Below are 16,262 nucleotides of genomic sequence, written 5' to 3'. Positions count from 1 at the left end.
TTGGCTTGTTTTTCGAAGACAGCTGATGGCATGTTCCAGTCTTTTAAAATTGCCTTTTAGAGAAATAGTGTGACAGAGCAGCCTTCTCCAAATAAGAATTCACACTACAGCTTCCATGAGTCCATGCGCGGGCTGTGGTATTACAGGCCTTGTAGTTCAGTGCGTCACTGGAGATGGGGTTGAGGAAGGCATGTGGACTGACCACAGCTGGATATGGAGCGTGGCGGGGGCTGGATAAGGAAGGGACCCGGTGGCAGGGCAATTTAAAAAAAAAAACCTTTGTGCAGAACACTTGGACCGGCTAGTAGATTTGGCAGGATGTGGGGTGCTGTAGGAAGTGGATTTGGCAGGATGTGGGGCACCGTGGGGCACAGGGAAGGGTTGAGACAGATTGTCTGATGGATAAATGTGAACAGAAGCCAGTGGTGCTCAAATGCCATTGTTTTGTCCCAGCTACCGATAAAGCATGCTCGTGCAGGAACCAACCTACTATGTGCGCATGCACATGAGCGCATGCGTGCATGCATACGCAAACATAGTTCTCGGTTTCCTGTCTCTTCTGCGGTTCTGTTCCTCCCCTCCTGCCCCAGCCTCCCCATGGATGGATGGGCTGGGGGGGCTTTCTCCCCGCCCTCCCTGGCGCATGGCCAGCGGAGCAGCTGGGCTCGGTGCGTGGGAGCAGAAAGGGCGGAGGGTCGGGGAGACCGCGCACGCAGAGGGAGGTTCCTCTGCATGTCCACGAAGAGGAGGAGGAGGAGGAGAACAAGAGAGAGTGACTCACAGGCTGCCCCAGAGCCATGCGCGCCTCCCTCGCACAAAACGCCCAGCGCAGCAGCAGCAGCAGCGAGAGCGGCTGTGACCTTAAAAGGCTCCTTGCTGGAGCGAACCGGCATTAACCCCACACTGCCCTTTACCGGACGGGGATCTTCTCTCTCAGGCCGGGCCCACAGATTCCCCCACCCGAAATGGATCGCCTGCCCACAAACCCCAGATGCCCTTTTCCCACATGCAGTCTTTTTGGGGGGGGTCCTTCGTTGTTGGGTAGAAGAAGGGAAACAACAGGTTCTCTCCCCCCCCCAGCCTGTTTCTCCCCCTGTAAAGGAAATCTTGCTGATCACGCTGAGTCCCCAGGCGGGGGGGGGGGGGGGAGAGAGAGAGAGAGAGAGAGAAATCCATGTGACGGTGGACTTTGTGCAGTTCTCTCCCTTCTTTCAAAGGTCACAACTTTTTTTTGTCTTTCTCATTTTGTTATTTTGCTTTTGCCTGATGGTCTTTTTGCTGTTGTTTTAGAAGAGGTCACCGCGGTTAGTTTGTGCCCGCGTATCAGCCAAGAGCAAAAGCAAAATTAAAAAGACAAAAAACACATGGCGGCACCTTTAACTATTTTTGTCTTCTTTATTTGTTTGTTTCGCTTTGGCCTGAGAGTCTTTTTGTTGTGGTTGTGGCCTGGGTGCCCCTCTGGCCCTGGGGCTCAGCGTGGGATAAGGGTCTATATACTCATGGCACAGGCCCCACACGGGCCCCACGGGGGCCGCCCACAAGCCTCTTGCGCCGTGCCTTCCCACGCGTGGCACAACCCTTTGGGCTGTGTTGTGGGATTGTGTACTTAGTGTGGCCTGCTGTGTGGTGCTGAGCCACCTTGTGTACACCCTTGTGTACTCACAGGAAGATGTCGCTTTCCCTTGGGCTCCTCTGCAGGCTCGTTCTTAGCGGCACGCGGCTGCCGAGCCCCGAACGGTTTGTGTGCCATGAAACTTAGCTTGGCTTTCGCTGGGGAAAAAATAACCTCTCTTAAACCCAGCGAGGAAACGGTTACGGGTTTCAGCAGATGACGCAAGCGGGTGCTGCGGACAGGAACTGGCAAGATCCTGGCGCTCGCCCGCATGACCGTGGTTCTTCCCGCACACACACAAACAGAGAGAGAGAGAGAGAGTCTGGAGAGGGCTGGAAAGGAGGCTAGGCTGAGCATTGCGGTTGCGTTACGGAGAGGGCTCGTTTGGGCATCTTGCGAACAAACGTGCTTCCTTTGCGTTGTGCTTCTTTCCACCTGGCTTTTGAGTTCCGCACGCCCCGTTGTACGCGTGGCTCTCGTAGAGAGGTTGGGTGATCTCACGGAGCCGAATTGTGCGATGTCGGAGGCGACCGGTGGCGTCTTCCGGGAATAGGCGTCTGTGGATGTGTGTCTCCATGTTGTCTTCAGCCGGTGAACGCACGGCTGAGATGACTGTGTTGTTGCTGTCGCGGTGGCGGCGGCTGCTGTTGTTGTTTGGCCGTTGCGTTTCCTCGGAAGGAGCTGTGGTCAAAGCAGTTGGGGTTGCGAGGAAGCAAACCTTGTCTGGGATTCCCAGGCCGGGGTGGAGGGAACCCGGGGGTGTGTGATGATGTCATCTTAGCCCTTTAAATCGGGACAACTTTCCCATGGGAGGGAGGGGGGCTGAGTCACTGGTGGCCGGAATTCACCCCACACACACGCGCGCGCATTGACACAGAGAGAGAGAGAGACACACACACACACACACAACATGCTCCGCTGACTTGGCAGGACCCTGAGCCCCACGCAGTGGGGGCGACAGACGGTGGCGCGGGGAGAGCAAGGCGCACACTCTGCCAGCGGGGCCGACACCACCGGCCCGGCCGTTTAGGCAGCCAGAGACGAGGGAACGATCTCGGAGATCCTGCCGGCAAATGCTTTTCTATGCTCTGCGGGACGCCGGCGAGAGAGAGCGGTGAAGCAGGGCCCCGCCTCTCTCCCGCACGCAAGGCACGCACGTCCACCCCTGGCGGGCCGGGAGGTAAGGCCACGCTCTCCATGGGAGAACCCGGGGTGCCACTCTGCCCCTGTTGTGGGGGGCTGTGGCTTCGTTATCCCGGAGGGATACGGCCCGGAGAAAGAGAGGCAGAGAGGTTGTGTGTTTCATAAGCCTCTTTCCCGGCCTTTGTGATGGTGTGCGTGTGTGTAGTTTTTTTTTTCTTCCTGTGGTTGCCCTCTGGGCACACTTTGGTTGCTGCTTGACCCCGTTGCCCTCCTTCCCATGTCTGTAAGAAACTTGGGGATTTTAGGGCGTAGAAAAATGTGCCTTTTGTGTTATTGTGGTTAAAGAGCCGGGTGCTCATAAATTATCATTGACCTATAGCTCGGTGTGTCTGTGTATCAGAGTTCTGGTTGTGTCTTTCGTGTTTGTGTGCGAGACACGCACAAGCACAGAATCTTTAACCACATGTTCTGTTTGTGGGTAAACTGAAATAGGAATTTGGCGTATCCACGGTTGTGTTTTTCTTCCCTGGGAACAGCTGGCTGACTTTTGCCCCAGTATTGTAATCTTGTGTGAGGGCTATATAGTGATGAAACGCTGTGTGTGTGTGGGGGGGGGGGGGTTCCCCCCCCCCTTTTGTGTTTCAGGGTCTGTTTTGTAACTCTAGGGCCCTCAACGGCATTTATGCTATGTCTGTTTTTTCTTTCTTCTTCTTCTTCTTCTTCTTCCTGGTCTCCTTTCTGTGTGTTCCATAGAAAGCTCTAACTTTTCTGTCTCTAATTCCGGGATATCTCCGTTTCAGAGCTTGGAAGAGGGGACTCCCTCTTCCGGGATGCGCCAAACGGTGTCACCTCTGGGAGTTCTAGTTGCCCACCCCCAAAATAATATTCCCATGGTTGGCTGTGGTTCTCTTGGCTTGTGTCTTTCGCCCAGAGCTCACCTAGGGGACCTGCATTGGCTGAAGCACGAGAAAAACTGTTGTGTGTGTGTGTGTGTGTGTGTGCGTGCGTGCGTGCGTGTGTGCGTGTGTGCGTGTGTGCGTGTGCGTGTGTGTGTCCTGGTGCCCCCCCAAACTGTGGAGTCCAGGGTGCATGAAAGTCGATGATTTTTAAAAGTCAAATGGATTTATATCACAATAAAAATAATTTTAATTTTAAAAAAGGCATAAAAAGAAATAGAATTTTTACAGTTTAGATTGCGATTTAGATCAAATCCACCCTGCTGGAGTCCTGACACACACACCTCTCACATTTTCAGAGGTTGTTCTGTGGGGCTGGGGAGGGACCAGCCAAAAACTGGGGTATGCCAGTCTCCTGGATCTGTAACCAGATTCCTTCCAGTTGAGCAGAACTCCAGCCCCGGTCACTCCCAGCCTGCAGGGACTAAGGATGATGGTGCATGTAGTCCGAGCCAGCTGGGAAGTGGGGGTTGCATTCAGGAAGTCTGAGGTGTGTGTGTGGTGGTGGTGGTGGTGGGAAGAGATATGGGGAAAACAAGTGGGGCAGAAGGAACCAGAGGCCCGGGAGCTTAAGAAATCAGGTTCTCAGTCCTTGGGGATCCCGAGTGTGTTGTATCTAAGTGGCCGGGGATTTCCCCCGCCTCCCTTGCTCTCTGCTGGATGGATCTGTTAACCCTTGAAAGGTCAAGGGTTTTTCCTGCAGTGTCATCGGTTGAACTCTCTTGGGAACGGCTGAACCGTGTGGGTTGTATACACCCACAACGGCCTACGGGCAACAGGTAGGCTCTCCCGGCGCACTCGATCCGTCCAGAGGAGTGGAAGGAGAAGGCCAGGCTCCATTGCAGGAGTTTTAGACGCGCACTGCGGTGGGGACACATAAAAATACCCAGGGGTATTTCCACCCCCCAGCAGACCCCACTGTTGTCTGGGGCAGTTCCCCGCACACGCTTAGATGGATAGCCCATCGATATTTTTTCCAGGTGAATCTGTGGCTGCCTTGCTGTGTGTACTTTGTTACGGTGTTAGGTGAATGTGTGTCGCCCTGTGTTTTCATGTGCGCATCCATCCTGTGGCACCATCTTGTGTGTGTGTGTGTGTGTGTGTGTGTGTGTGTGTGTGTGTGTGTGAGAGAGAGAGAGAGAGAGAGAGAGAGAGAGAGAGAGAGAGAGAGAGAGAGAGAGTCTTAAGGGCATGACCTGGAGTGGTTCTCTGTGCCCGGTTCTCAGGGGCTTCCAGGAAAGCAGGGAGCGCCAGAGATGGCAGTCTTGCTGCTGCTGACTCAGTGCTGACACAGCTGTTCTCATGCTCCCGTGTGAGAATGTGGGGGGACCATTCATTGTGTCTCATGAATCACACCCACAGAGGCACACGAAACGCGCCGCTTTGTCCCTTATGGGCAGATGCTGAAGCCCACATCCTGGAAGCCTCCACTGGCCTTGCTCCCAAGTTGTTCTCTCCCTTCATCCCTGTTTCTCTATGAGCTGCTCTCCGGTTCCTCCGGCAGAGGATACAAGATGATTCCATCCAGAGGAAACATCCTGTTGTTCCCTACACACACTACTAGTCTTAAGAAATTTATCCCTGCCACTGTGGAAGGACAGGAAAGAGAGGTGGGAAGCTCTGGAGGAGAGCATTTGGCTGGTGTTTTGCTGTACGCATGCCCCTTGCAGGTGTAGTTCCTCACGTGGGACCACCCCCCATGTGCACCTGCTGTGTTTTGCATGGGCAGTGTTGTGTGTTTCCATGCTCTAGCTGTGGATTTCCTGCTTTGACGGGTGATGGGGGTTTGGTGACCTCTAAGGTCCCTTCCCAGCTCAACGGTTGCATTGGACCCCATTATTTTGTGATGGGAGTGTCCTTTATATCTCCTCCAAATGGATCTAGCTGTTTGGCTGGAGAAGAGGAAGTGCTTTTTCTCGGTGGGAAACAAAGACAGACGGACACACACCTGTACGCACATAGGATGTGATTTACACCAGGCCCTAACCGGCATAACAGATTCTTCCTCCCCAGGGTGCTGCGGTTGCTGCTTCTTTCTTGTGTCCCCCATCTCTCCGATCCCCAGTTCGTTGAGTTCCTATGCACTGCGTCCCCTCAAAGGACACAGACTGGTTAGTTACTGGGATCTAGTGGGGCAAGACTGGGCTTGCAGATTTTCCTTTGTGGGTTGGCCCACTCGAGAGACGGCCCCTGTCCCTACCCAAGGCTGCAAGAGGAAGGAGGTGCCATCTGGCTGCTTCTCAAAGGACGGGTCACGTCCTGGCGCTCTCATAGCCCACTAATGTTTCTGGTTTGCTTGGGCATCCCCTGCTTCCAAATGACACGGTTTTCCTTCGCTCCGGATTCCATCCTTTTACGTGACCCTTTGGCGTGCTTATGTTTTGACCTGTTCTGGGACGTGCTGGCTCCTTTACCTGGAGATGTTTCGGGAAGACTTTCAGTCCTGGTCCTGAATCTGAGTCAGAGTCTTTGGTCCCAGGGACCCTCTTAAAAACAAGTTTTTACTCCTTAGGAAAAAAAAAAACGGAGGGGTGGCTGAGTTGTGAGCATCGAGTCAAATCATTGGGGGGAAAAACTGAGTCGAATCACTGGTGCAACTTAGGTTTGACTTGACCGTTAGCCCCACCACTCTAGTCTCGTTCCCGGTCCTTGATGGACTTCAACACCCCCCCTGCGATTCCTTCACTTCTCTCTGACCGTCCCTCGTTTTTAATCCAGTTTCCAGCTCTCATGCGCTCAGTCTTTCGCCCTCCTGTATAATTTGGCTACGACCGCTCTGGACATAACCCTTTTTACTCTGTGGTCCAGAGTCCATTGGGCAGTTTACACTTGCGTAAGAGGAAGCGCACGAATCGTGGTAGCAGAGCGCCGTTGATTCAGCGAGGCGCTGGTTGTGTTCCTGCTGCGTGCTCGCGCATCCGGGCATGTACCTCAGTAATGAGTGGTAGTTTGCCACTACAGTATATGTAATTTTTCTGTGCGCAAGCATCAGGCGCGCATTGGGCTGCCCTGTGTGTACAAATCCCTGTACACCACGGATGAATATATTTCACACACGGCTCTGGTGGGCCTGTTACCTGCGGCACGCTCCGCCTTCCTGATCGGCCTGATGCTGGTATCTATCAGACCTTCCTCCTTTTGCCCACACGGCTTGTGACGATGGGCTAGAGTGGTCCCGAGGTCACAAAGTTGGGTACCCCGTGAAACAGGCCTCCCATCTCTGCCCCTCCAGAGTTTTATTTCTCACCCGGACGTTTCGGGATCCGTTCCTTCTTGCTCCCTGCAGCCCTTTCCCCCTCGTCAGATCTGTGGCAGCCCCCCCATGCTTATGCACACTTACCCACGATGCTCACGCGCTCATGAATCGCCACTTCCTCTGAAGCGTGAGCCAAGGGCATCCTCAGTGCTTCTCGTTTCTGGTAAATCCGCCGGGCCTGATTGCACCCGTTTCGCAGAACGTGACCACGAAAAGGGAAACTGATGAAGCAGTTCCCCAAAACCCGGTGGCGAGTGGGCGGGGGGGCAACCCATGACCGTGGTATGACTCTGGGCACAGTTTCTGGGGAAGCAGAGCATGGGTCCCTTGTTTTCTGCCCCAGAGCGGGGCACCCCTCTCCTCTTGTGGCACGCCGCGGAGGGCATTTCGGGGAAAGCGGAAGGCACCACGCTTCTCGGTCCACCGCTTTCCGGGTAGCCGCCCACTGGTGTTTCTCTTGGCCCTTCCCAGTGGCGTGGGAGGAGTGGAGATTCCCCCTGCTGCGCATCATTGGCGTGCAGCGGGCGGGGGGGCTGGCGCTCCCACCCTCAGAAGGAGGGTCAGCTTTTGGGGACTTACCCAGAAGGCTGTGTGTGGCCATGTTCATGGGGAGGTGACAGGAGCATCGTGCACGGTGGCACATGTGAGCTAGGGAGCGAGTGCCATGTGCTTGCGCATGGCTGTTTCCATTTCTTTGTATTAGTATTATTCTTTTCTCTCTCTCTCTTCTTTTCTTTTCTTTTTTGGAAAGCAATGTTTTTAGCCAAAGATGGGTGGGGGGTCTCTGTATAGCTGCCCAGGTTCACGTTGGGCCATTGTTTCGTCTCCTGGGCTCTCTCTCTCTCTCTGTGTGTGTGTGTGTGTGTGTGTGTGTGTGTCTACAGCTGCTTATACAGGAAATGGTTTCCTAAAGCCGTGGGGGGGCATTTCCTGCCCCTCCCCCTTCCTCCGCTCACATGTGCTTTGCTGCTTCACTTCCTCCCTGGGTAGACAATGCCGGATGACATCTCCTCCGTTCGCTTTTCCCACAATGCAAAGCGGGATTTCTCCGCTTTGGAGCAGAGAAGGAGGGGGGGAGGGAGGGACGGTGTCGCTCCCGGGCAATTTCAGGCACCCAGGGGGCGCACATGTCTGTCGGGTCCGGAGCTGGGGGAGCCGGGGTGGGTTTCCTGTTGGCATTCTGGCCGAATGGGGTGGGAAGCGACCTCTTCTCCCCTCGGAGCAGGGGAGAGGGTCAAGGCGGGTTTGACAGCCCGTCTGGGTCGGGTGCTTCTGACCAGCCCACCTCCCATGCGCGGATTGCGTGGAGAACCTCCTCCCATTGTTGGCACATTTCTCCGGCATCATGGTTCAGCTCCAGACTCCGCACACCAAGGAGACATGCGGAGGGAATTATGTTTCTGTGCAGATGAATGGAGGATCAACAGATGTGTTTATGCATGGGGGGGGGAATAGACTCAAGGCCATCACACAGCGCATCTTAACATGTATAAGAACAAATGGATGCCGGGGAGAAACTGGGACTGGGCCGTTCTTGTATGAGCCTGCAAGGATGCCAGGGGTACGGTCAGAGGTCCTAATTTCATGCTCTTGTGTACGTGTGTGGTTGAGCAGATATCTCATGGCATGAGCGGGCGTGTGGAAATGCCATGTGTGGAAACAAGGCATGTGATGAGGCCTGAGGAGATCATGTGTTTGAGAACATGCAGGACACATGTGTGGTTTGAATTAAGGAGAGGGTGTGTCTTCAAAATTCTGTTTTGGCTTTTTTTGCTTTTAAATATGGACATATTTGCAGACGGTGTACAGCCATGGCTATGAAACCAAGGACATAGGTTTTCAGAACTGAAACTGCCTGGAGCCACCCTGGATACAAGGAGGGGAAAATTCCACAGCACTGGAATTTGGAATGGTAAACAGAAGGCATGCAGGGGGTTATTTCACACTGCAGTCACATTTTAACCTGGGAATGGAAAGCCAGAAGATACGATGTGAACAGATGTGTCCCAGTTGGCAACGTTTTTATTTTATTTTATTTATATACTGCCCTATTCGTGCATGCACGAATTCTGGGCATTTTGCAACAAATTAAAATTGACGAATCTCAAAAGACCCTCTGTAGCAACACCTTCGTAAAGAGTGGGAGGTCACATAGCACCTCCCCTCTTGGGTGTGTGTGTGGGGGGTCAGGGCAGGGCCCCCTCCTGTGTGTGGCTGGGTTACGGGCCTAGTTTGACGGGATAGCGCCCTTACTGACGACAGGCAACTGTGTGGACGCATGACACTTGTGGAGGCCGTCCCACGTAAAGGTGGCTGGATGCAAAGAGAGATCGTAACAACCGAACCGTGTGGGAATCCTCTGTAGGGCAAACCACAGACCAGAGTGTTCTGTGCCTGTCAAATGACAGCTTGCTTCCTCTCCAGGGACCGTTTGGTGGGAATTATGGGACTTGTTGTAGAACATGGGTCAGGAAACTGTGGTAGGAAAGAGCAGGGAGGACTTCAAACATCTCGGTCTCTTGGGCAGCATCTTGGAGGCCTTGAACATTGGGATCATATACGTGCAGGGCCAGAGGAAGGTGTCAGCCCACGGGGGGTGGGGGGCATGCCTGCATCTTTCCATGGAGCTAGCACATAATAGTGCACTTCTGTGGTGCATAGCACGGCATGTTTTTAGTGCAAAATATACCCTTGGCGGCAGACGTTGCTGAACGCAACGCATCTCCTTTTATGTAGGAGAGCATCCTTTGCGCATGGCTGAACAACAACGCCACAGAGCTGCCGCATCCTCTCCATGTCCAGTTGGTCTCCAGTGTTTTTTCTTCAGCATGTGGTGTTATGTCACTTGTAATTTGTTCTGTATCACATTAGTTTAAACAATTAAATAAATGCAGTAATATACTTGGGACTTAGAATCATAGAATCATGGAATCGGAAGGGGGCCTCTAAAGCCATCGAGTCCAACCCCCTCCTGGCTCAAGGCAGGAATCCAAACCAAAGCAGACTGGACAGAAGGGTTCCCTAAGTTATTCTTGAATGCCTCCCAAATATTGGCACACTCCCCATCTCCCGAGATCATGGGTTCCATTGTTGTACTGCTTGAACAGTTAAGATGTTTTTCCCCCAATATTCAGCCTAAATCTGGCTTCCTCTAGTTTGAGCCCATTATGACGTGTCCTTCACTCTGAAAAGTACTGATTTGTGACCTGAGATGGGGCAGACAAAGTCTTTGGACCATGACTCCCAGAATGCTTGGGGATTTGGGGCGTTGTAGTCCCCCCATCTCTGTCCATGCAGGTGGAGTCACCGCTAGGGGGTCCGTTGAAGCGGAGTATATTGCCAGCCTGTGTTGCTAGTGTGTTTGTGGTGTGACTTGTTCCCACATTGGTGCATTCGAAATGGGGGATTTCATGTTTCGCTCCAACGTGAGATATATTCCTAGATGGGGGTGAGAGGCCTGATTCAGGACGTCCTCTCTCTCTCTCTCTCTCTCTCTCTCTCTCTCTCTCTTTCTCTGTCCCTCCACGGCCGGCCACTGCTCCGGACGCCGCTCGCCTCCCTTGGCCCACTGAAGCCGCCCCGTGCCCTGCCCTGCCCAGAGCCAAACTTAGCTCTCAGCCCTGTGCCGTTCCCAAAAATAGCCGGGACGCGGTCTTTGGCTTCGGGCTGGCCTGTCGGTCCGTCAGCACATAAAGGTCCACCCACGCCTTTCTCCCATCCCAGATTTAAAGGTTGGGAGGGGAGGGGTGCTGGGACCCTCTGCAGCTGCCCAGATGGTGGGGGTTGGGCTTCAGTCATACATTTGGGGTGGGGGGGAGGAGAGGGCCTGTAGGGATGAAGCTGCCCCCCCACCGCTTCCTCCCCAGGCGGCTTCAACACCCACCAGGAACGTGGGTGGCTGCGGGAGACACGTCTGGTCTCCAGAATAGGAAGGAATAGAGCCGCTCTGGCCACAGGGTGGGGGCCGGAGGCAGGCGTGGGACAGGTCGGCGTGTCTGGCCCGGGGTTGTGGCGGGAGGCAGACCCAGACACATTTTGTGGGGCCAGGATGGGGGCTATCATAGAGGAGTTGCGATGACCGGCGGGTGAGTCACAGGCAGCGGTGGGGACTGGAGAGTCCGTTTCCTTCCTTCGGCAGCATGGGAAAAATAGGCCTCCTGTTAAAATTTATTTTTTCCCTTTCCACGGGCCAAACCTGGGCCTGCAGTCTTTGGTTCGCCTCTGTTGGGACGGGGGAGAGAGAGAGAGAGAAAAAGAACCAGCCGACTCATGTACAGTGAGCCGTAAATACAGCTCTTGGCAACTCGTGTCAAACATCTGGCCCAACTCCAGAACCGATGAGTAACCATAATGAGAAGTAAACTTTGCTCTTGGACACGTGCAGAGTGCTTCCCCTCTCCACCGAGTGACCCAGTGGCATACTCATCTGGAAACGGAGCTTCCCGGGGTATCCGTACGTTCATGCCAGCCACAGAGTCTGTTTATGTTGGGCCAGATCATGCAGGCACAGCGCGCAAGCTTTCGATCCACACAGAGTTGTGCTTCAGGAAGGAAAACATTTTCATGGGCAGCCCCCTAAACACACGCCCTGTTTTATCCCAGCGCTAATCTAATTGCTCCAGGCTTAAGATCGCCTGCGCAGTTTGCTCCCGCAATAGTTATCAAGTTTTGTGTGTCTCCAGAAAATGGTGCTCATGGCAAACCCCTCCTTCTTCTGATTACCTTGTTCATTGACTGGTTTGGTGAAGATTTGAGAGAACTTTAGACCAGCTGATCTTTTTTTCCTGTGAACCAGGCTTTGTGGTTACGTTTGAAATCTCGGTGGCATCTAACCAAAGGGTAAAAACGGCAAAGGCTTACAAGAAACACAAGACTCTGCCACAGGAATGAAAATGCTGCATTTCCCACCCCTGGTTCCCATTACACACACACACACACACACACACACACACACACACACACAGAGAGACAGAGAGAGAGACAGAGAGAGAGACAGAGAGTAAAGTAAGAGCAAAGTTTCTGCTCTCTCATGCTTGAGAAGAAAAAGTGAAGTTGATTTTTTATTTTTTACAAAAACTATTATTACTTGGTTGATGCATTTCCTAGGAAAAACAGAACTTGCTGACTCCTTTCCATATTGCAGATTGTAAGGTCAGCCAGTGTGGTTATCCCATTTTGTAGTCTCTCTCTCTCTCTCTCTCTCTCTGTGTGAGTGTGTGTGTGTAGTAAGAGTGATGTCCTACAACCTTGTAAGGTAGTCCAGTTTTCCCAGCACAGACTTGAGTGTGGGTTACAACCATCCTGTATTACAACTGCTCTGGTTCAGACGGTGGCAGGCCTTGGTCTAAGGTGACGTAGCACCCATTTCAATAAATGACTCCAAAACTCTTTGATCTTTAAGGGGGAAAAAACAGGTTTGGCACCACAGAGCTTCCCTGCTTGGTGCCTTCCAGGTGTTTCAGATTACAACTCCCACACTATTCCCCCCCCCCCCCATCCAGAAAGCATCAGGTGGAGAGTGAATGGAATTGTTGTTCAGTCGTTAAATCGTGTCCGACACTTTGTGCCCCATGGACCAGAGCATGCCAGGCCCTCCTGTCTTCCACTGCCTCCCGGAGTTTGGTCAAATTCATGTTGGTCGCTTTGATGACCCTGTCCAGCCATCTCGTCCTCTGTCGTCCCCTTCTCCTCCTCTTGCCTTCACACTTTCCCAACATCAGGGTCTTTTCCAGGAAGTCTTCTCTTCTCATGAGATGGCCAAAGCATTGGGAGCCTCAGCTTCAGGATCTGACCTTCCAGGGAGCTGAGGCTCCAATAGTGAATGGAATAGCCTGGACATACTGTTCCTGGGATGGAGAACTATTCCATAATCGGGTCTGGTGGGTACTGCAAGAGGCCCACTAAGCACCCGCTGTGCCCAAATCCGTTTGAATCTCTGAACGTAGAAAAATATGACAGTGCTGGCACTGCACAGAGGCTCTTTAAAATGAATTCATTCCAACTCCTGCAAGGATGAGGGCAAGCCAGAATGAGTGGTTCCCTAAGCATTCTGTAATTTGCATTAATCATAATACTGTACCGGTATCGGCACAGCTCACATACTGGGATAAAACTGCAGAGACGTTAAGTGGGAAAGGAAAGAAAGCTGCAGGATCATTGAAGCGGGATGTTTCGGACTGCAGCTCCCATAACCAGTGGCCGCAAGGTATGGTAGATGGGAAGGACGCTAGTTTGCATGAAGGAAAATCTTAAGGTGAACTGCCAGAACAGCTGCTAAAACGACAGCTCTGAGGCAGCCTGCTTCTTTCCTAACTGACATTTCAGAAAGACCTGCCTGGCGAAATTCATCCGGCCAAGAATTTGGGGACTCTATCTCCAAGAGTCATAATACCAAAAGCTAAACTTATAGCCACTGGTCCCATCACCTCCTGGCAAATAGAAGGAGAAGATATGGAGGCAGTGACAGAGTTTACCATCTTGGGCTCCATGATCACTGCAGATGGTGCCAGCAGCCATGAAATTAAAAGAGGCCTGCTTCTTGGGAGGAGAGCGATGACAAGCCTTGACAGCATCTTAAAAAGCAGAAACATCAACTTGCTGACAAAGGTCCACATCGTCAAAGCTATGGGTTTTCCAGTAGTGATGTATGGAAGTGAGAGCTGGACCATAAAGAAGGCTGACTGCCGAAGAATTAGTGGTGCTGGAGGAGGCTCTTGAGAGTCCCCTGGACTGCAAGGAGATCAAACCTATCCATTCTGAAGGAAATCAACCCTGAGTGCTCCCTGGAAGGACAGATCCTGAAGCTGAGGCTCCAATCCTTTGGCCATCTCATGAGAAGACTCCCTGGAAAAGACCCTGATGTTGGGAAAGTGTGAAGGCAAGAGGAGAAGGGGATGGCAGAAGATGAGATGGTTAGACAGTGTCATCGAAGCAACCAACATGAAATTGACCCAACTCTGGGAGGCAGTGGAAGACAGGAGGGCCTGCCGTGCTCTCTGGTCCATGGGGTCACGAAGAGCCGGACACGGCTTAACGATTGAACAACAACAACCTCCAAGAGTAACTTTCCTGGCAAAAATCTCTTTTGCCAAGAACTTTTGGACTTTTAAAGTCTTCATGCAGGTGCACGCTGGACGAAGTGGTCTGGATCCACAGAAGCTTGCCTATTACTGTATATGATTTATTTATTTATTTATTTATTTATTTATTTATTTATTTATTTATTTATTTATTTGTGCATAAAAATATCTCCTACTGTTGCATCTGCTGAAACAATGCAACGCCACTTAAAAGCCCCCAGAAGGGTTTCCACAACACCAGAAATTCCCAGGTCGGGTGGTAACGAAAGGTCAGGCTAGTGCAGCCCCCCCCCCCCCCCGTTTTTTTTCCTCTCTGGTGCTGGGGATCTGCCACCCACCACCCCTGGGAGGCGCTTTTCTACTCAAAACAGGAATGCAAAAAGGATGCTACTCAGTCATTGCTTTCATTTCCCTTTCTCTCTCTCTCTCTCTCTCTCTCTTTCCCTGTTGTCTCTATGGTTCCAGACCTCATTAGGAGACTGAGGTGGAAGATGATTGGTGGCTACATGAAGGAAGTTCTGTGATTGGCCATCTGCTAGGAGAAAGAGATCAATAGCAAGTGTGTGTGTGTGTGTGTGTGTGTGTGTGTGTGTGTCTGTCCCTGTGCACACCACTAAGTGCATCAGGAGGAGGGTAAGTGGGTAATGCAAGGCGTGGTTTATACAGTAGTGGCAAAGCAGGAGTTAACTCCGGGTGCTTGCTCTGAGTCCCCGCCTCCCTTCTCCAAAAGAAGGCATCCCATTGGAAGAGGGGGAGAGGGTCCAGGTCACGGAGGGGGTGGGGCTAGTGTTCATTGAAGGGCTAGAGCCTGCTGTGGTGTTGTTTTTAACTCCTTCTTCCCCAGACTTAATTGTGTAGTCAGAGGGAAAAAGCAAGCTGATTCTGGAGCAGCAGTTATCTCCAGGCCATTAATATCCGGGAGTACAAAAGTTTAAAAGGCTTTGTCCTCCACCTGTTCAGTAATTCTTGCGAAAACGGGTGGCAAAAATGAATCCTTTGTTTGGGGAAAAAAATGAATGACTCCATTGTTTTATATTTTTTAAAAAATTATTGGTTTTTTTTTTTTTTAAAACTAATAGAAAACTAAAGGTTAAGTACAGAAGTTTAAAAGGTTTTGGCCTCCACCTGTTCGGTTTTTTTTTTGTTGCAAAGTTGCTGGCAAAAATAAACCCATTGGTTTAAAAAAATATATAAGAGTTCGTAATAGAAAACAGCTAAACTCCTGGTTTTTCCTCCTCCTTTTTAATCTTATAAAACTGCTGTTTTGGGTTTTTCAAAGCTTGTTTTCATTTAGCGACTTCAAATTCAAGGCATTTTGTTTCAATTGCACTGAAACTTGTAAGTTATCTGTTTTATTACGTAACGCAAAAAATGGGGATACATTTAAATTTTGTTGGAATAAACCTTTTTTTGCATTGGAATGCATTATTCAACTGAATAGGTGAACAAAATTTAGCAACTGTTATAATAACAATGTTTAGCAAGTTTGTGTGCGCGTGTTTTCTTTATACATTTGGGGTTGTAATATGCATCTGAACATTCTCTCATTCATTTTTTAAAAATATATATATATATTAGAAATCCACATATGAATTTATTTGTTATACTTGACCTCAACAAGAGCAGGGACGCTGAATCTGTGAGACTTCTGTAAATGTTGACTTAATACAGTGGTGCCTCATTAGACGATGATAGTCCGTTCCACTGAAATCGCTGTTTAGCGAAATCATTGTCTAGCGAAAAGCATTTCCCCATTGGAATGCATTGAAACCTGTTTAATGCGTTCCAATGGGGAAGAATCGTCATTTAGCGAAGATCGGCCATAGGAAAGCCGCTTTGCGAACCACCGATCAGCTGTTTAAATCGCTGTCTTGTGAAGCTTAGGTCCCGAAAACACCTGTTTTGCGAGCGCAGAGGAAGCTGTCGAAATCGTTGTCTGGTGAAAATCGGTTCGCGAAACAGGGACCAAACATTGTCCAGCAAAATTCCCCCATAGGGATCACTGTTTTGGGAATCGCTATAGCGATCGCAAAAAGTCAATGTCTAGCGAAAAAACTGTCGTGCGGGGTAACTGTCTAGCGAGGCACCACTGTAATTCCCGTTGCTTCAATGGGTCTCCTCTTTTTTAAAAATGGATGTACGTAAATCTGCTCCATATTCATCCCGTACTTCCTTTACAACATTAACCCAATGCATTTTAGTAGAAAGCAAACGTT

General features: G+C 51.2%; 1 protein-coding gene across 1 annotated transcript in view; it reads left to right on the top strand.

Annotated features, from left to right (window-relative positions):
- KDM6B (lysine demethylase 6B) overlaps positions 1-16,262 on the top strand; it is a 60,701-nt gene that overhangs the window by 11,350 nt on the left and 33,089 nt on the right.

The sequence above is a fragment of the Pogona vitticeps genome, chromosome 6, assembly GCF_051106095.1.
Source record: "Pogona vitticeps strain Pit_001003342236 chromosome 6, PviZW2.1, whole genome shotgun sequence".
NCBI classification, from domain to species: Eukaryota; Metazoa; Chordata; class Lepidosauria; order Squamata; family Agamidae; genus Pogona; species Pogona vitticeps.
Note: the sequence above shows the minus strand (reverse complement) of the source record. Positions and strands in the feature narration are given on the sequence as shown.